Source organism: Camelus bactrianus, chromosome 19 (assembly GCF_048773025.1).
Source record: "Camelus bactrianus isolate YW-2024 breed Bactrian camel chromosome 19, ASM4877302v1, whole genome shotgun sequence".
Classification (NCBI taxonomy): domain Eukaryota; kingdom Metazoa; phylum Chordata; class Mammalia; order Artiodactyla; family Camelidae; genus Camelus; species Camelus bactrianus.
The window spans coordinates 969,277-990,551 of record NC_133557.1 but is presented as its reverse complement, the minus strand read 5'-3'; positions in this window follow the sequence as shown (position 1 = coordinate 990,551).

The following is a 21,275-nucleotide window of genomic DNA, read 5'->3' as shown; positions in this document are numbered from 1 at the left end:
CATATGGAAGTATTACATCTAATGTTAAATATCTTGGTTTTGATAACTGTTTAGTAGCTACATTAGAAACCATCCTTGATTTTAGAAAATGTATATTTAAGTACCAGGGAATATAGGAATATATTGTAACCAACATACTGTGTAATAGTTAAAAAAAAAAAAAGAGAGAGAGAAAGAGAATGATAAAATAGATGTGGCAAAATATTAAATATTGATGAATTTAGGTAAAGAGTACATAACATCTCTTTGTACTATTCTTGTTTCTGTAAACTTAAAATTATTACAAAAATTTTAAAAAATTAAAAAAAGCAAACTACTGGATTTGTTACCAGGTCTCACAGGACCCATTCCAATGGGCTTTCTGCATTTAGAAATCTTTAAAGAAGTTTTGATATATTTATACAATGGAATATTATTCAACCATAAAAAACAACATGCTATTTGCAGCAACATGGATGTCCCTGGAGAATGCCATTCTAAGTGAAATAAGCCAGAAAGAGAAAGAAAAATACCATATGATATCATTCATATGTGGAATCTAAAAAAAAAAAAGAAGACAAATGAACTTAAATATAACAGACATAGACTGGGGAGCACGGTGGAAAAGGACAGACTGGGAGTTCAAGGTTTGTAGATACTGACAGGTATATATAGAATAGGTAAACAAATTTATGCTGTATAGCACAGGGAAATATATACAAGATCTTGTAGTAGCTCATGGTGAAAAACAATATGAAAATGAATATATTTATGTTCATGTATAACGGAAAATTGTGCTGTACACCAGAAATTGTCACAACATTGTAAACTGACTATAACTCAATAAAAACGATACTTACCTTTCAGATGGAGTTAAATGGTGTTCTTAAAAAGAAATTTTTATTTAAAATCTATGTTCTAATGTAACAGTGGCTATAAATGAAAAAATAAACTTCATAAATTACAAAAAGAAAAAAAAAAAAAAAAAAACTCTGGACCACAGCGGGGCACTAATCCCTACATTCAAACACAACTTCAAACTCTGGGGCACCCATGTCAAGACCTTCCATTGACAACTTCAGTAATCATGTCTGCTCCATTACTGAGATAGGCTGATTATTCTCCCCAAGGCAGGAGCATTGCAGGACAGCTGCTGTAGATCCCAGAGTTTATGTTAGAACTACAGAGAACAGATCTGGAAAAGCAGTGGTCCCAGAGTTTCTGTGTGATGGGGATTTAGGGACCACACTCTGGCTGGGGAGGCAGCAGTGGGCTGGTGTTGGACTGTGGTCACATGCGCTATTCTTACTGGAGAGTGGGTAATTTTTTAGGAGTACCTTTGGAGGTAATAGAATAATCAGCGGCATAAAGCCCCTACAGACCATTTCTTGGTGCTGACACTGGTTCATACATCAGACTGGGTGTTATTTCCTTTGCTCAGATATTCCTGCAAGGCCTAGAACAAAAAGCAGGTGCTGCAAGATGCTCTGAGTAAGAAACAAGCTGAGGCTGTCTGAAATAGAGTTATTGTCTCAGAAGTAATTTCAGAAAACGAAACTGCAGAACAAAACATTGCTCCTAAATGAACAATAAAATATCAAATAACCTTAGCTCTCATTTTTTATATATGCAAACACCCCCACCAAAGAAGACTCTAAAACTACATGCAAATCTGTTAGTGAGTAATTTTCTTTTTTGGGAAACAGATCTGAAAAATTACCACACTCTCAACCTTAACTGTTTACTTTCTCTAGGGCTTTCCTGCAAATAAACATTTTCCTTTACAGCACTTGGCCTGTAATTTTAGGGATACATTATATATTAACATAAAGCATTCTACGTTGCCTTCATATAACACTCATTTTATTTTTATTTCAGATGGATGATTTATTTATTCATTTAGCATTTATTCAAAAACGACTCTAGTTGATATGTCAGTGCCATATCTCTTTAGCCTTCCAGGAGGTTATCCACAGATTCATTAAACATTTCCCTCTTAAACATCTGGGACCCTCTGCCTAAGGGCTCTCTCCTGCAGCTGGCATAGAGTGAGGGATAGACCAGAAGTGCTGAGGAGTTAATGTTCCCCAGAAGAAACATCAACCAATGAGAGACGAGGACATGGAGATAAAAGTGCCAGCTTCTCTTCATCCTCTGTGGAATAATTCCAAGGTGGGCTCTACACAGTCTCTCAGAAGGTTTCCAGTGGCTTTAAGCTCCATTATATCAGTGGTAACCTACTCAACAACACAGCTTTTTTAATTGGCTACCTCCTCTTTGCTCTCTGTATTTACCAATCCCTTACCAGTGTTTACTGCAATACAGCTAAAGAAATTACTTGAGCTGAAGTCTTTGTCTCTGAGTATTTAAACCAAGACCTGTTTTCTGCCCCAGGCGCTAGTCTACACATAGCGGAGACAGTGGGAACAAGACAGAAAAAGTGCCTCCTCTGTTGAACTTTCCTTCTCAAGGAAGCAGCAGTGGTGACCCAAATGAAATTCAGAAATAGGAAATATTGGGATTACTGTGGAGTAAATATGTAAAACAGGACAATGGGACAGAATGTGGGTCTGGTGATTCTATTAGAAGGCATATTTGAGCAAAGCTAGAAAATGGAGAAAGGGTGGGCTTTGCCAAGATCTTTGGGAAAGTCAGACCAGGCAGAGGACCAAGAAAGAGCAAAATGGTGAGGCAGAAAGGAGGTGGGGAAATCCACGGAACAGAAGCAAGGTCAGTTAACTGGTGACTAGAAAACATGGAAGAAAATTTTATGGGCTTAGAGACAGAAATACTAGATGCAAAGATACATGGCACAACTTTTATCTTTAATACTTATATTTACATTTTAGTTGATTTGTATGTTTCTACACACAGTTAGTACGATATTAATGCACTGGGGAGTACATATTCATTCATTCAACAGACGTTTACTAAATGTTTACCAGGCAAAGGTCTTGTGTTAGAAATGCAGGAAATGAAACTAACCAATCAAAAAATTACTGTCCTCATGGAGTAGGCTTTTGGAGGGTGGGAAAACATTAAAAAAAAAACCTCTTTCCTTTTATTTTAAATGGCCACTATTAATCATGATTCTTTATAAGCCTTCTCTTAGGGGCCACAAAATTTGGCCTTAGAGCTCAGGAGATGACTCCTCTCCTCTTGGCCATGGTAGATGAGTTATAGCTAATGCTGTAAGTGCCCCAGACTCGTCCCCTCATCCATCACCATTCCAGTACAAGCCCACAGCCTCCTGTTGAATGCAGCTGTGACTCTCACTGGAGGGCTTTCAGCCTCATACTCAGGAACTGACATCACTGAGAAACGAGGGATACAGCTGGTATATAAATGGCCCAGCTTCCACATCCCTCTGACGGGACACCTCTGCAATATGTTCTACACTGTCTCCTAGTATTCCCCAGCAAGGCTGAAACTCAATTGTTCTCAATAACATCTGGCTCCATAACATGCTCTTTATTGGGTGTCCTTCCTTTTCTCACTCCCTCACTCTTCTATGGGGATTTCCTTGAATCACATCCCCAGAAAATCACTCCCATTCAGAATCTGCCTCAAAGGAAACCCAAACCAAGATGAGAAGAAAAATCCTTCTGTCATAAGCCTAGTACTGAAAAAACACAAAACAAAACAAAAAAACAATGGAGTACTGCCTTTTATTTGTCCTTCTCAACTTTGGTAATTATAATTTTGGCTGATCAGGGAAAATTCCAGTCAATATTAGATATATTTATTTACATTCACATTTGCATTTGTATTTATGTACTTATGTAAATATATAAATATGTCTCACATATCTTGACATTTAGGTCAGAATAAAATATCTTATAACTCTTCAATCTCAGGACTTCACAAATATTTTCCAGTTTTTTTTTTTTTTTTTTTTTTTGCATCATGCATTCCCTATCTGTAACAAGACATTTGGATTTTGTCATGCTTACTGTCTCTTCCAACAGATATTTCTTCAGCTTTTTGAAAGTTCTGGACTTTATCATCACAAGGGGTAGAACATCAAAATATCACTTTTCCCTAACATTCCTCTAAGGTTCAGTGAGCAGGAGAACTGGGGAAAAGAAGGAAGCTAAAGGTCCTCCTTCCAGCTTCAGTGACTCAACAAAATCAACCATGTGGACCAGCGGGTAGATGGTCTTTGAAACCTTCCTGACTTTAGAAAAGGCTAAGGAAATGCTTCCTGTGCCTTGATTTTCCTATAGGACACAGTCTTACTCATTGACTTCATAGTGTATCAGTGGTAGGTGTGGCACTAATTTAAAGACTTAGTTTAATGAATTAGATCAAAAAACAATGATACGTATACTAAAATCTTCTCTTGCAGCATCCTTTTGGCCCATCAAGACATCAGTAGCAAAGAATGAGCTACACATTTTCTCAACCTTGAAAGGAGATTCAGAAGACTATCAGTGCCAGTTTTGCCTTTACCTAAAAAGACAGAGCCAAAAGGACTCTTCATTTAATTAGTGAAGCCTCAAGATGTAGGGCATCCGTTCATCTCAAGATCAAGGTTTCTTGTTTTATTCTGCATCTTCAACTTCATTCTCACAAAACGATTACATTTTTTCCTGCCTGTGGAGAGCCTTGGCACATGATCAGAGTTTCTGACTCTCAAAGCTGTTCGTATTCATAGTGATTTTTATAGCCCATCTTGTAGACACTGGGAATTATTCACAAGAATCTCACCTGCCCCTGGTACGATGTGGAGTATCAGCACAGTGCCCCATGAGTCAAAATCCTTGCTTATTTCGAGAATCATAGCCCACAATCTTACCTTAATCTTAATCTCTAATCTTGTACTGATTGGATTTCATATTTTTTCTAACAGAAATTTCCGATATTTATCTGCTTCATAGCAAGTGACTTTGCTTTGGGACTATGCATTTAACCAAAACAACCAAGCAACAATGGTCCTGCTATTAGGGGTGAGGAGATTTCCCCTTCTTCCCTTCTTGAGTTCTTGTGGCTGAATTGATAATAAAACTGACACAAGACAGATTAACAGGAGAAAAAGAAACAAAGTTTAATCGTGTGCATGGAGGGCACATAGAAATGGGACCTAAGAAGTGGCCAAAGTGGCAGCTTTTTTTACTTTTTAGATAAAGAAAAAAAATACATTTGTGAGGAATTGACAGGACGATGAAAATAACTTAGGCTTTAGGTTCCCAATTAGTGAAGAATCTAAACAGAGTTTGCGTTTGGGTGTAGTAAATTAAAGAAGTAACAAGGTTTGTTGACACAGGCTTCTCAGCCCTGGATGCCCTATCTTTGGTAATAAGGGTATCTTTCTACCTCCAGATGCAAGGAGTGTGCTTTTCACATGGGAGATTTATTTCCTACTTTTTGGGAGACAGAGGGGAGGGTCAGAGTCTCCCTCTTGTCTTGGCCATTTCTTAAGTGACTTTAACTCAAGACAATCAATATGCCATGGAGGCACATTTAGGGTGACTTCCCTTGAAGCTTTTGATGAGGACACAGGCAAATAGGCAAGCAAATCCCCAGACTCAGTTACCAATCAGATGCAGACATGTTTAGAGAGGCAGCAGGGGAAAGGAAACTACTGTTTTATTTCTTAGTCCCTTTATTGAAGATTCTCCTACTGGCTGTGACCTATGCCCTCCAGTCAGCTTGTGATAATGAAGTTGAGCCCTCATTCACGGTCTCCTCAGATAACACCTTCCCTGGTCACAAGGGGCTATTGGTGCCAGTGTCCTGTTCCTACTCCCCAAAACCTTCAAGTTCCTGATTAAAGAATAAGAGATAAGAGATACACATGCACTAGATGTTTTGCATTGAACTTCACATTGTTCACATAGTGTCAGCTCCATCAGCACCAATGCCCAGTCTTCCTGCTCTCAGTTGACCATACCTGGTTCATCATGGCAGCAGCACGTGGAGGAAGAAATGTTAAAGTCCAGAGCATGGGCAAGCAGAGCCTTGCTGGATCCCAGCAATGTCCTTCTCAAGACCCAACCAGGTCAGCAGAATCCTTGAGCCCAGAAATGGTGCCAGACTGGAAATACCAGGATGAAAATAGAATACAGTTAGTTTTTAGTAAATCTGATATTGTTCTCCCAGGGAAAAAATTTATTTCTGTATTCTGAGCAGTCCAATCTGAAATGAGCCACCTAGGATTGCATCAGACAGGGAATGGCATCCTTCCCATGAGCCCTGGCAAACATTGGGCTGGCCTTGATTTGTGCTCGGGTCCCCCACTGGAACCGTTAATGGTTTGCTCTCAGTTTGGAGAAGGCCACCTTAGAGCTATGACCCCTCTAAGAGCAGGGCAAACCCAGGTAACTGACAGTAGCTTTGAAAGTGCTTCTTTGCACAGAGAGACCAAGGACACTCCAATAGGGATGTTTAGATGGAGGTCATGGGTTAATCACCAAGAACGTGCCACATGTATAGCAAATAACCTCAGTCTTCACACAGTAGAGCTGAGTAGAGAGCAATGCAGTGTTAATCAAGAGGGTGAAACTGTTAGAGCGGGCAGATAGCTAGATGCAAGCAGAGAAAGGGTGATGCAGACCAATTGGCAGGAATTTGGCAGGAAGGAGGGGCACTGGCCAAATATAGAAACTATACATCATGTCATGTAAGCACCAGGGGTCCCTGGGCAAAGGAGAAAAAGCAGGAACCTCTGGGCTGATAAGTGATCATGCCTTTTGAGGTGATGAAGCCTGGAGGCTAACAAGGAAAGGTGGGAAAAGGCAGGAATCTCCAGTGTCCCAATATAACCTTTTATTTATTTTGACCTTATTTCAAAATTAGCCTTGCAGATATGAATTACACATCATTCACCGACACCATGACACTTCCCATCCAGACTAGATAAGAACAACCTAACTCCCTTTGGAAACGTGGAGTCAGAATGAAAATCGAGAACATGACCCCAAATCCTTCTCTCCCCAATAAGTATTCTGCCCATTCATTTTTACACTCTATGTAACTAACTTGCCAAAAAACTCAGGATAGCCACTCACCTGAGCATGCCCGCTCTCCCCTTGAGAGTGTGCCATCCATCCCTTAATAAATCCTCGCTTTACTTTCTTAACTTCTGCATCTTGTCCAATTCTTTCTGCAACGGGACAAGAACCTGGACATATCTACTGGCAGCAAAACAAAAGAGCCAAAAAGCCCAAGGGAAACCAACCTTCAGGGTGACACCCAACAGAGAAGGCAGCTGGTAGACCAGCGTTTCAGCATTTGAGTGAATGCTGCCCTCAGTGGTATTCCAATTACCTCTGTCTATCCTTTGTCAAAGAAGGAACCCTGTTCCATTTGTGACCTTACAGCAATTGGGAATTCCAAAACAGAATTGGGGCAAACTGCCTAAACTCCTAAGTAAACTGATTCTACCTGTAAAAAGGAACCACAGGGGGAAACTCATTGAAGGTGACCCCGTCTTGCTAAGCAGTTTGGGTTCAAGAACATCCCTCATAGATGCCCCAGACCTTTATCCCAGTGACAGCTTCTGATTTAGGTTGGGGAATAATTTAGGGGGCAGATAAGGAAAGAACTATAGCTATTCTTTCTGTGGGATCATTCTTCCCGTTTACTAAATAAATTCATGGAAAGCATAGAGTTGACATTCATCCAATTTAAAGAACTAAATTATGTTAAAGTAGTTTACAATCCCCCATCGTGACATTTTAATGTTTATTTAGTCTTATATTTTTCATAGGGAGTCACCTATAAATCAATACTTCAATGCCCTAAGTTTACTTTATTTCATATACTTGAAACAACATTAAACTGTCTTTTGAGAGTAACTTGTCCATAAGTCAGATGTTACTCTGTCACAGTATAACAGAATTTCATTGTAACGGCTTGCAACTCAGAGAGGCCATGGCTATTTTAGGATCTACCTCCCAGTGCACTACCCAGAATGCTGCTGGATTGAAAGTATACAACTCACCGGAAAGTGGGCTGCTGCCTCCCTTTCTTACCAGCAATTGAAGGTGAGACCCACTCCCCACTGTTCTGATGGATGGAAATTAAACAAACAAACAAACAAACAAAAAAACCCCTGCAAACATCTCTGGGTGAGATGCCTCAGCATTTCAGGGTTGGAGAGTTGTAGAAAATAAGAATCGAGTCTATTAAACAGTTCCTCCAGTGTATAAGATCTGCTATCAATTTGTCCTGAAGGAAAGAAGCAGTATTTGAGGCTATATGGAATGTAAATGCTAAGGACGGTGCAGAAGAACCAGCCTCACCGCACACGCAGGTCTGAAAAGGCTGGAGCTGAGTGAGCTCATTGCTGGACTGTGTTTGCTGTGACTGCACTAAAAATCCCTCACGGGAAAATGACAGGAATGCATGTGCCCCATCCCCTCCCTGACTTGACATCATTACCTTCTACATTCTGCTCCTTGGGGTCACTTAAAAAAATGTATACTTTATTGAGGCCCATGTTTGACTCAATGAATACATTTTCTTTTATAAGCTACCTATATTATTTTCCATATAGACCCTGTAATTCTTTTTTAAACTGAGTAAACATTCTTCAGCCTTTCTTGTGGTCCCTACTCTTTTATTGGGGTTACCTCTTCAAAATAAACATCAGAAGTCACAAACCACAAAGGTTCATTTTCCTCACACCTAAGGAGCATGGCTTTTTCCTTTATAGCTGACAATGGTACATTTTGTATAAGATTCTACAAAAAAAAAAATTCACAAAAATTACAGATCTAGAGACTTCGTTTTCTCTACTTGTAAAATGAAATGGATTAAGCTAGAACACACTTCAATATATTTTTTAAATCTTAGAGTTTGGAAATGATCTTTGGGAAGACAAAGAGTTACTCTCCAAAATCCGTTACATATTTCTTGTGATTCGAAATAAAGATGGACAAAGAACGCTTCAAAAGAATTTGATTCCACAATCTTATTCAGAAAATCTCATCACTTATCTTATTGAGGAGATGGCTGTGTTTTTGCACTGACGTTTTCTATGTATGGTTTCACGCTAAGTGTCTTTTTGTTAAATCATTAGAGAGGGAGACAGAAAACAAATGATACTGTTTAGAAACTTCTCTTAGAAATGAAAACACTGAAATTCAGAAAGATTAAGTGAATTTCTCAAGTTCACATAGCTAGGGAACAGCAGAGTTGGAACTTGGGACTGCACATCTACCTGCTTCTCATAAGTGTTGAATCCCTGCCTTGTGGTAGGTACTGTGCCTAGTGGTAGGAATCCTAGGAATAGAGAAGATAAAGTCCTGCTCTGAATCGGGGTTTTGGTGAAGAGACTTAATAACAAAAAAATGGCCAGTTGTCATGAAGTGTACCTTAAAATCCTACCGGGAGTATATCCAGAGAAAACTCTAACTCAAAAAGATACATGTACCCCAAAGTTCATAGCAGCTCTATTTGTAATAGCCAGAACATGGGAGCAACCTAAATGTCCATCAACAGATGATTGGATAAAGATGTGGTTTATATATTTACATATATACACAAATACATAATGGAATACTACTCAGCTATAACAAAAAATGAAATAATGCCATTTGCAGCAACATGGATGGACCTAGAGATGATCATAAGTGAAGTCAGTCAGACAGAGCAAGACAAATATCATATGATATCACTTACATGTAGAATCTTTTAAAAATTATATAAATGAACTTATTTACAAGCCAGAAATAGACTCACAGACATGAAAACAAACTATGGTTACCAAAAGGGGAAAGGGGAGGGATAACAATGAAACCAAAAGGGTGAGGGGAGGGATAAATTAGGAGTTTGGGATTAACAGATACATGCTACTATATACAAAATAGATAAATAATAAATACTTACTATTTAGCACAGGGAACAAGATTCAATATCTTGTAATAACCCCATAATGGAAAAGAATCTGAAAAAGAATATATATATATATATATAACTGAATCACTTTGCTGTACATCTGAAACAAATACAACATTGTAAATCGACTATACTTCAATTTAAAAAAAAAGCCTATCAGAATAGCTGATCCCAAGGTTCAGCCCTGCACATTAGAGGGGCACCAACGATGGCCTGTAGGGTTAGAGAAGAGCTCTCAGAGGGGTAACATCTGAGCTGAAGACAAGGACTCCAGGCAGAGAACAGACAAGTCCAGGGGGTCCTAAGGCCATGGCAAGCCCAGCAGAGAAGGGTGATGTCAGCAGGTGGCCAAAGGTGGGCCACTTCACACACAGGATGAGGGGACTGGCAAGTGACACAGTGGGGGAGACAGATGCAGCTCAGACCATGAGATGCACTGAAACACTTCTCATCTCCTGGACACAGCCTAACCTCTGCCCACACCTGCTACCTCTCTCTGTTCATATTCATGGCCTCAACCAAGGGGGTTGGCAGCAGTGGGTAAATTCCAGAGATACTAAGGGCAGATTTTCCAGGCCTGGGTGAATGAGTCAATTAAAGAAATGAGAATCAGAGGGTGCCATTGAAGAAATCATCATAGCAGATACAAGAAGGTCAGATATCTTTGCTTTCCCACCCATTATAATTTGTTTTCATTGAAATGGGTGAAGAACTCCCCTGTGAGTTAGCTTAGGTAGGGAGGAGAATGGAGAAGGTTGAAGTGGCTAATGTGGTGGATGCTAGGGAGAGCTGAGTGGACAAACAAAAGCATTGAACAGTATAATTAATGTAGGAGCTGTGGCTCTGACTCCTGATGTAGTATTTCAAATGAGGGCACTTGGATTTAACCAAGTTAAGTGCAATAGGAGGACAGATAAACAGGCAAGGCTAATGTTCCTGCCACTGCACAACCAATTGGCCAACCCCCGACCTAGATTATGAAAGTAACAAACCCTGCACTGCCTGTTCCCAGATTGGTGGGAAAATTAGCTGTGCCATTGCTCATTGGGGAGTGCTTTTGTTTGCTCATTTATATGTTTGTTTGTTTAATAAGATGATAGTCACCAGCTATAGGACTCAGGTCCTTCACAGTTCCTCTTAATCATGTTCTGGAAACTACCCTCAGAGCACTTCACTGCACCATGCTTAAGAATAATTCCTGGAAAAATCTTTACAAGAGACATGTGTTCCTCTTCAGTGAGTAAGGGCTGTGAGTGACAGAATATTTACTCAGCAGAGTGACAAAAAAAGTGGTGTACATTTCCCCAGAAAGTTCCAGCTACAGCACAGATTTCTGGTAGCAAAGCAGTGACTGTCATCCTGCTGGGAGGTGTTTGCGGGGTTCATGTAAATGAAGGAGGAACAGTGACTGTTGCAGGGCTAATCAACAAAGTGAGATGCCAGTAATTAGGTTGCAACTGACTCACATCCCATTCAAAGCATTAATTGGGGGAAAATATGCAGATTGCTGGTTAATCATAGAACAGTTTTAGTTCCATAGTCATTTTCTTCCTGTTCATCAATTTGTTTGATTGCTTGTGTGGCAAAACACTAGCTCTTCTCTGTATGTGTTTAGCTATTTGAGACTTTTTTTTTTAAGCCATTTATTAATTAGAGATGTCTCTAAAGCACCGCAATAGCTCCTTATGGCCTATGGAAGGACAATTTGAAAAGTGGGAGCATCTGACGGTGACACGGTGTTTTCAAAGACTGCTGGAGAGGAAGATAGGAGAACAACATGTCTTCCATCTGTGTGAGGGGGAGGCAGAGGAAAGACTCAAACTCTCAAAATAAATATGTGTTAAAAGTTCAGAGCAGAACGTACCCTACCATTTACCCACTTTTAAATTAAACTATCTGCCTAGTCAGGTTACAGAAAATTCTGTCCACCCTCCAATCTCGTACACGTCTTCTTTTCATATCTGTAGTTCTGATGAATTTAACTTAATAGGTTTTCTCTTCTAACTTGCTGGTACTTTCTCTTCCCAAGAGATCTCAAACAGGCCTTTTCCTCCTTCCTGGAATTTTGAACTTGGTCTATGACTCCTTGCTGGATTGGGGTCTATTTTTGTGCCTGCTAAAGAATGATCTGTATACTGCAGGCACATGGCAAGTTTGTGAATGGTACAAAGAACATGTCGGCATAAAAATTATTCCACGTTCATCGTCTAAATCAGAATTCGACTTGGTCAAACGTGCATAGGTGATGTGAAGAGGAGTTATAGATTTGGTGGGAAGAGTAGTCTGAATCGGAACCACCTGGAGCCCCTGATCGAGCCTAGGTCCTGGGCCCTTTGAGATTCTGCCTCAGTAGGTCTGAGGCAGGCCAGGACATTGACTTTACACAAGTTTCAGGAAATTCTGATGTTACTTGTCCCCGGACTACCCTTGGAGTACAACAAATTAGAGAGCTTCACAAAAGCATTCAGTATACAAAACTAAAAGTTTTTAACAAAATGCAGTTCTGAAACACAGATCCATATCCATAATGTCTGCAGGGAAGATTAGATCCATTAGCTTCCTGTTTGTTTACAAATACAGATAGAAACAATTTTAGGCAGATGAGTTATGATCAACCAGGCAGTGAACCTAAAACAAATCAACGTGACTTTGTAACTGTCTTCTTTTATCATTTACTTGGTTCCTAGGAAAGCCCCAGTGAGAGATTTAAGAGTCAGTGGTATCAGGTCTATACCACAAGGGAGGCAAAGACTACAGCAAGGAATGTTATGAAACTCTCTGCACTCCATAATATTTTTTCAGAGATGACATCGAGTCAAGTCACCATTCATCATAAACAAAGAGGAGACAGAGACAGTGAAAAGTTGTCAAAGTCAAATCTCAAGAGCTTAAAAAAAGAGAATGAGAGGAGTCCATCTTTGGAAATGAGAGGATAAAAGACTAACTCTAGCAGAGACATCTCTTTGTTGGGAAATACATTTAGATTTTGCTAAAGCCACAGTTACCATATCGAATGCATGTTATAGACCAGGTATTGTGTTAAGAACATTGTCTCATTTAATCCCCACGATAACCAAATAATGTAAGTATTACTATTATTTTCACTTTACAGAGGAGAAAATCGAGGCTTAAGGAAGTAAAGAAACCTTCATAAAAATAGATAGTATGTGACGTAGCTGGAATTAAAATCTTGTTCTCTTTCTCACCATCTCAACTATGTAACTGCGGTGCTCACATATGTTCACGATGACTTAGAGTATCATTGGCAGCATCTCTTTGCCCTGACTCAAAATGAGACTCCTCTCTTTGCATCTTTTAGCAACATAACAATCCCCCACAAAAATGGGTTCAGAGCGATGTACTCTAGTAACTGTATCCTGGGGAAAATCTACACAGTAGTTAAATTTCCCAGTACAAGGAAATTGCTCCAGGAGAAAAGATGATACTGTAAGAAAACCCAGTGCATGCTTTGGGTTCCTGATATATCATGACAACCTTTAGGGGCTGAATGGCTCTGAGATATAATTCTTATTCACATTTCATGAATATTGGTTTCTCTAAAAAATCTTTATATACTTAGGGAAGCATTGTGTTGTTTAGGATGTGGTTGATCACAAGGAATGTTAAACTTGACCAACAGTGGCTTAAAGCAAGAAGTCAGGAGGTGGAAAACAAGATGTCTGGAAGTGGATGTCCAGGGCAGAGGCAGTAGCTCGGTGATGTCATCCAGGACCCAGGTTCTTTCTAACTTACCATGCTTCTCCAGCCCAGCACTGTCACCTCATAGGCTCTCTCCAGATGGTTGCAATGTGACTGCCGTAGCACCCCCTTGCTGTAGTGTGCCAAGGGGAAGGAAGGAAGAACCGTGTTGGGAGCAAAGGGTTGTCTTTTTACCTGGGGGTAGCATCTTTCCTGGATGTCTTCTTATACTGATAGTTACAGTGAAAAAGAGTAAAAAGATAGAGGGTGATCAGAATTGGCTCCAATCTATCAAAATCTGTTTCCTAAGTTTAAGCATATAGTTGATTTGGGAAAAAAAAAAATCTGCATTATGTTCCAAGGATGAAGGAGGGCATGGCTGTGGGTAGAAGTGACACAGGGTCCACCACCATCACTATTTTCCCCAATATCAAGCCTTTTACCATACAAAGTCCTTGGTTGAGGGCTGGAGAGAATGTATTCAGTGGGACAGTGCTTGCCTTTTAGGAATTTAATTCAAATCCGAATGGCACTGCAGGGATCAAACACAGGTGATGATGCAGATGACCAGAAATTACAGCTCAGGTAAAGGTTTAGGAAAAGCTGTATAGAGAACATTTTGTATTCTGTTTCCCTAGGTTTCACCTTGTAGTATATGCTAATTTGTGAGAAGGCTTTGATTTGTCTGATGAATATCGGATAGCAGAATCAGAATGTGGGCAAATCACACATTTGCATTTGGCATTTGTTTTCATTTTTGAGAGTTGCTCTACTCAATAAGAACTTATTTCTATTCTTGCCCTGAAAATGATTATGAGTGACTTATGATGAACGTTGCCTCATTCGATAGTAGTAATACTTTTAAAAAGGAAGCCTGCAGGCTGGATCTTTATTGGATTCTCTTCCTTTCAGGGAGACTCAATGTTATTGAGAATGTTGGCTTAAAATAACAGGACGTTCATGGGTGATGGACATTCATGTGCCACATACCTTCTCTAATTTAAGCACTTGGATTTAATCCATGATCTACACTGCTAATCCTGTTATATTCCCAGCTGCAACTCTGACTGCAGAGAAGATAACCTTCTCAGGCATTTGTTTTCTGCATCATTTTAAGTAGATTCCAAAATTCATGACTAAGGAAAAGTAATTTTTCTAAGCTGTCTCTTTTGCCCCCTAGTAAAGAGTCCACGTCAGGCCTTTGAGCTCATTTCTACTTCTAGCTAGCCATCCAACCTGCTTCACTTAATTCAGACCGTTCATATAAATTTCTTAGTATGACGCCTGGCAGAGAGCCTGATTTAGGGCTAAATAAATGCTACTTTTTTATTAGTTTTATTATTATTATATTTATTGTTATTGTTAAATTCCTACTACCTCCAACCTTTTACCCAGGTATTCAAGTGGTATGTGTGCAGACTCTGAAGCTAGATTACCTGGAGCCTGTCTCCACCATTTACAGGTTAACTTGGGCAAGTTCTTCCATCTCTTTGCACTTCAACTTTCCCTTCTGTAAAATGAGGATAACAAAAGTATTATCCTCATTCTCATTTTTTAAGAACTAGGTGAAAGAACATCTCTGAGACACTTAGATTAGATGTGTTAGCTACTTACTAATCCTACTACTGCTAACCATCGTCAATGATGCTACCACAAAAACTACTGCTCCTTGTACTGACACTGTTCTGCATCACTCCAACTTTTGTTGCACATTTATTTCTACCTTCTCTATCAACCTATATTCTCCCCCTAGGCCCCAAAGCCCTTAAAGGTTGTGTAAAAAAATTACCCCAAACACTTAGTGGTGTAAAACAAGATTTTAACATTCTCATGGATTCTCCAGGTCAGGAATTAGGGCAGAGCACTGTGAAGACAGTTCATCTCAGCTCAACACGGTCTGGGTCCTGAGTTGGAAGACTCAAAGTCTGGCTCCGTGGAGCACCAGCTAGATGGCCCAAGGCTGGAGCTGGGATCCTCCAGGTTCACTCACTTACACGCCTGGCGTTTGGACTGAGAGACTCAACCAATTGGCTGGAACAACTGGAGCTCTCTGGGTATCTCTTTGCAAAAATGTATTTTCTCCCCAGAATCCCTTTGTTATGGCAGCATCAGGCAGATGGACCTTCTGTAGAACTACTTGGAGATTCCAAGGTGTGTGTCCAGAGAGAGGAAGGCTGAAAATATATTGCCTTGCTTCTGAAGTCATACATACGGCAGAAATTCTGTTGTGGTCACAGGCCACCAGTTTTAAGGAGACTATCTGTGTGTGTCTTGTGTGTGTCTGACAATGGCTATGAGTGTGTATTTTATCCTTTGGTTTTGGAGATAAAATTGAGGAGGCATCCACGGGAAGAGGATGGAGTAGTAGAATTAGTAATTAGCTAACACACGATGGATCTTAGAACAGTCGTGTCGAATTGGTAACCTGATGAAACTACAGCTCTCTGCTTGGACTTGGCCACGCCTCTTGCCTTAGGTTACTGGAACCATTCCCCCACATCATTCTGCAGCTCAGCCTCTAGTTCTATTGTATATGTTGGGATCAGGGTCAGTGTGCTTTCATGAAGGCGGGTGTGATGGTTTTGTAATGAAGCGTCGTGGCTCGACTGAACTACACTTCCCAGAATTCCCTTCCTTTATGTTTCTGATTAGAGGTCGGAGGTGATACATGAACCATATGTAGGCTTTTACTCTGGGAAGGTTGGAGAGGATGCTTTTATCATTACTGTTCCAGTTCACTTTGTTGCTAGGCTTGTAACTTCTCCACCTTCCCCTGGATCTTCCTTCAGTGCCTCCAAGTCTTGGGCCAGATGTGTGTTTAGCTCATGACAACGCTCCAGCTTTTGCAGGATGCACACAATGGCAAGATGAGAGGCAAGAGGACTGCCAATGTGCCAGTCTTTCCTTGGAAGCTCTGCTTGCCTTTTAACCTTCCCCCGCCCCCTACTTTACCTCCACCTTCCTTTCCCAATTGCCTGCCTGGGGACTTCCAGCTTAGCCTCAGATACAAAAACTAGTCTTACAGAGACCCTTTATGAGCTGCCACATGAGTTGTTACAGGTCACAACCCTATAACAAATCCACATATATATGTGGATACATATAATCCCAGTGGTTCTGCTTCTCAGATTAAACCCTGACTGATACAGTGGGTTTTAAGTTTTGTTTTTTCGTTTTTTGGGTTTTTTTATAAAATGGAAAACATGTCAGGTTTCAAGAGTAATGCCAGATTTCTACATGGAGAAAAGAGGATGTAAAATCTGAGAATTGGGTCAGATGTTGAGGGCTCTAGACCTTCAGGTTATAGGCCACCCTTTCAAAACATTCCATCTCTCTCTGTATGTGTTAAGATCAAAAATATCCTCCTGGGACACCAGGATACACGACTTCAGGTATCTTTCTTATCTCATCTTTAATTCCATCAACCCATCTTGTAAAATTCCACATCTAGGTCCCTCCAACTTCCTCTTCCTTCCTACCAAAGTGTTATGGACACTGCTGGAGAAAGTTCCACAGATATCATTCATGCCACTCAGCTCACTGATATGCAAGGTCCCCACTACGCATCCTTGTTCATTCCAAACCTTCACAAGTTCCTCAGTAAAGTCTGCCTCTCCTTCTGAACTGTCTGCTTCTCCAGGGCAAGAAATATAATTACTACCTACAAGATCTTGTGCAATGTTCCCAGCCCTAGCACCTAGTGAAGTACCTGGCATATTTTAGAAAATAAATTTGTGTTTGATGAATGAATGAAGACCTACCACAGTTCTGAACCTTTCAGAGAATAATTCCCCACACCCCACAAATAAAGCCAACTGTTAACAACCATTTCATCTGTCCCTGTCCTAGGACAATCATCTCAATCCATCATCACCATGTTTCTATCCACCTTCCCAAAGCTAATTCTTTAATTTTCACATTTCCAAGACCATTAATCACTCACTTTATCTTTTAAATTTTCAACTCTTTGTTCTCTAAAATCTTCTTCCTCTCAGTGCATGCACACACTCAATTTTCTCCATGTAAAGAAACACTCATTCGTTCCTTTATTCTCCTTTCTTTTTAGTCATCTGTTCTCAGAGCAATTGCTTCCTTTCCTCCTCTCCCCTTGATTTTCTACCCTCTGCAATGTGCCAAACATACTTAACATTCCACTTACACTTCCTCACTAAGATTATGATCTAGTTTCTAAACCAGAAAGAATTTTTTTAGCACTCAGATAATTAGACCTCTTTATCCTTGGTTCTCTAGTATTTCCAACTCTTCTTTATCCGTTTACTGTGTGGGCTCCTTCCATTTCCTCCAGTTAAGCTCTGGTGTTTTCCATATGACTATCCTCAGCCCTTTCCTCATCTTACACACTACCTCCTCATCCAAAATGAGCTCATCTACAAGTTTGACTGAATTTCTACTTCCTAAAGCTAAATCCCCAGCACAGAATTCTATTCTTCCTATAAAGATTTTAAACTCAAAAAATCCAAAATTGAACTAATCATCTTATCCTCCACACTCCAACCTGACCTACCATCCCACTGCCCAAATAAGAAACACAGGCATCACCCCAAATGCCTTCCCCACCCTTATACCTATAACCACCCCCTTAACTCAGTGCAAACTCTGAACGCCTCCCCAGCCAAGCATTTCCCAAAGCGTCCTCTGGATAAATAAGCTTGTAAATACTTCATGTTTAATTTTTCTCTTGGGACGCCAGAATCTGAGCATTCCTGCAGTAAACAAGGTCTTTCCTTTTGTTTCATCCAACACTTTCAAATTTACAACTACCATTCCCATTGCTAAGACCTACAGATATTTCACAGAATTAAATGTTCCAGGAAACACAATTTGAGAACGATTGTTCTTTGTCCTCCTTTCTCCACTGTCACTGGGTAAAAGATACTGTTGGTACTCTGCCCAGAACTCCTGGGATCTTTTTACCAAATTTGTGACACCATTGTTTAGCTTTTTGCCACTAAGAACTCATACTTTTGACCTTCAGAGGACTGTACTGGGGCATGGGATGCTGTTGTGCTCCCGGTTGGCAGGAAGCAGACTCCCTAAGCCAAGGATTTGTGTGCTTCCCCTACAGAGAGAGCCAGAGGTGGCTCAGAGTCCCCATCTCCTTCAGTAGAGCTTCCAGCCAATGGCAAAGGGATTTGTGACACTGAATGAAGTGCAGTTTATGCTGCAGACCTCATTTTAGGATTAAGCTGAGGCTGAGCTTATTCCTGAGTGCACACCCTTGTTTGCCTTTTTTGTCTTCACTGTTCTGCCTCCCATGCATCATTTTCCCACGTGTCCCGTGCACCCCCTCATGCATTCTTTTGTAAGCAATGCCTCATGTGTCACTCGCACACAAATCCTGGCTCAGGAGCCACGGCCTTTTGCAGGCTCACTCCTTCTGTGGTGCAGACTACCACTTTATTCCAGTAAACAGCGTCTCTGCCTCTAACCTTACACTCTCCATTCCTTCCAGAATAAAATCTGTATCTTGGCCCCGTGGGGCATCCACCATCTGACTTGACCTGATCGACCTGATCTATCTGATCGTCCAGCTCCAGCTCCTCCTACCCTCCCCAGTGAGCTTAACCTCTAGCTGTACCAAGCAACTGCTCTTTCCCAAATATACAAAGTCTGTCATGGCATCTTAATATTGCACAAGTCATGTCTCTTGTCAGAAGTGGCCTGTCCCAACTGTTCTAGTCAGCAAATTCATACTCTTCCTTCAAAAGTCTTTCCAATAACCCAGTGACTATTTCCTTCGTGCTGTCCAGCCCTCTGCCCTTCACCTCTGATAACATTTGTACATTATAGTTTAACTGTTTAAATGTCTGACTTCCCTTCTAACATTGACTTTTCTGAAAGTTAGTTAGTCTGAAGGAATGGGTCTTGGTTGCTTTGACCACCAGAGAGTCCCATTACTTATAAAAAGTGCTCAGCAAAATATCCATTACAACCTAGAGGTCACCTGTCCAGTAATCAATGACTTGAGGGGTTAAGGCATCCTTGTTGTAGACATTATGACCTTAAAATAATCTAACAGAACAATCTTCTGTCTTAGTTGTCCCTGTTTTCACATTGCAGATCACAAATTATCTAAGTCAAGGCACACACATAGACAACATCCTGAAATGGAATATTTGATGTGTCAAATTGCTATCTGTAAGCTTGCTTGCCAAATTTATTTGGGTACTTTAAAGAAATTAAACACCAATTCAATTTCATGTGAAAGAATTAGAGTCTGCATTCTTAGGCGCTGGAGTCTTGCAGGATTGAACAGTTAAAGCATATTTACGAAAGGACGGCTGTGTCACAGGAAGGTGTTGGCGGTTCTTATTTTCTCTGTTGAGGAGTAGACCTGGGATTTCAGCACTGATAAGCACACAGTGCCCCGTGTGCCCCGAGCTCATGACCTCAGAGTGCGTTTCTTGTGGGCTTGCCAGTGGCTCTATGAAGATAAACATGATGTGTCCGTGTTCCAGGTGTCAATTTCTTTAAAAAGCAAAATTAGTAGTTTCCCCATTGCCCTCTGTCCTTAATTCCCATGACTTGGGATGACTTTGTGGATAGATCTGTAACTTGTACCTTCTCCTAAGTCTTATAAGCCCCAAATGGGAAACAGGCACGCTATGTTATTGCTTTAGCCTTGTCTGTGACCTGTACACTAGAAATGTCATCTGACTTTTGTCAGAAACAGAATTTGCCGGGAGGCCTCTCCTCCTGGAGGCTTCTGGAGTTTGTCTATGGGCTGCTAATTATAAACAGACAAACAAAATGAAGACCATTCTTCAAAAAAATGACCAGAACATTCTCATTCTAACACTTCCATAAAAATACAATTTATTTTTGTGAAAATAAGTAAATGCTCATTTGTGTTACATGTAATGTGTCCAGACCAGCACTAAGCACTCTTTTGGAAGTAGTGAAATGTGTTTTCATTATTTTCTGTCCCCGTTATCTTCACTCTTTTTTCTTTCTTCTTTTTATTCAATCTTTTTGCTGTGTAACAAACCGCCCCAAAATTTAGTGGCTGAAATTATTATTTCTCATAATTCTATGGGTTGAATGGGTTGTTCTGCTGACCCAAACTGACTTTTCTTGCATTGTGTCTAATGGGTTGTCCAGGAAACTTTGTTGATCTTGGCTGTGTTCTTTCATGTCTATAGCCTAAGTCGGGACATTTGGGCAGACTTGACCTTGCTCTTTATGTCTCATACTCTTTCAGACTAACCTGGCAGGTCTTCAGGATGAAGACGGAAGAGCAGCAGAGAGAACAGGAGTGTGCAGGGCTGTTTGAGGTCCAGGTTCAGAGCTTGTTTCCAATCTTTTCCACCATACTCTATTGGCCAAAGCAAGTTACAAGGCAGCCCAGAGTCCAGGGGGTTGCCAAGAGACCCTTTCTTCTGATGGGAGGAGCTGTAAAGTCACATTGGAAAGAGTGTAGACACCAGAAAAGGCAGAGGGCTAGGGCCATTTTTAAAGCAGTCTCTCTTCTCAGCTCTTTGGGTGTGCAATAACTTCAAGGTTTTCAGTCTACACCCTCTGAAACATACCTTCTTGTCCTTAAAACTTGTGCTTGGGAAATTACCTGAGAAATGTATTCATGGAGAGATGAATGCCTCTTAAAGCTAAATATGACATCTATCTATGTGGAAAATAGTGCTGTAGGACTACCTCAATCCTCAACACATACATACAACCTAGACGCTCTAAAGAGCAACATACATAAGGAAGTAGTTCCAAGAAGCATTCTGTGT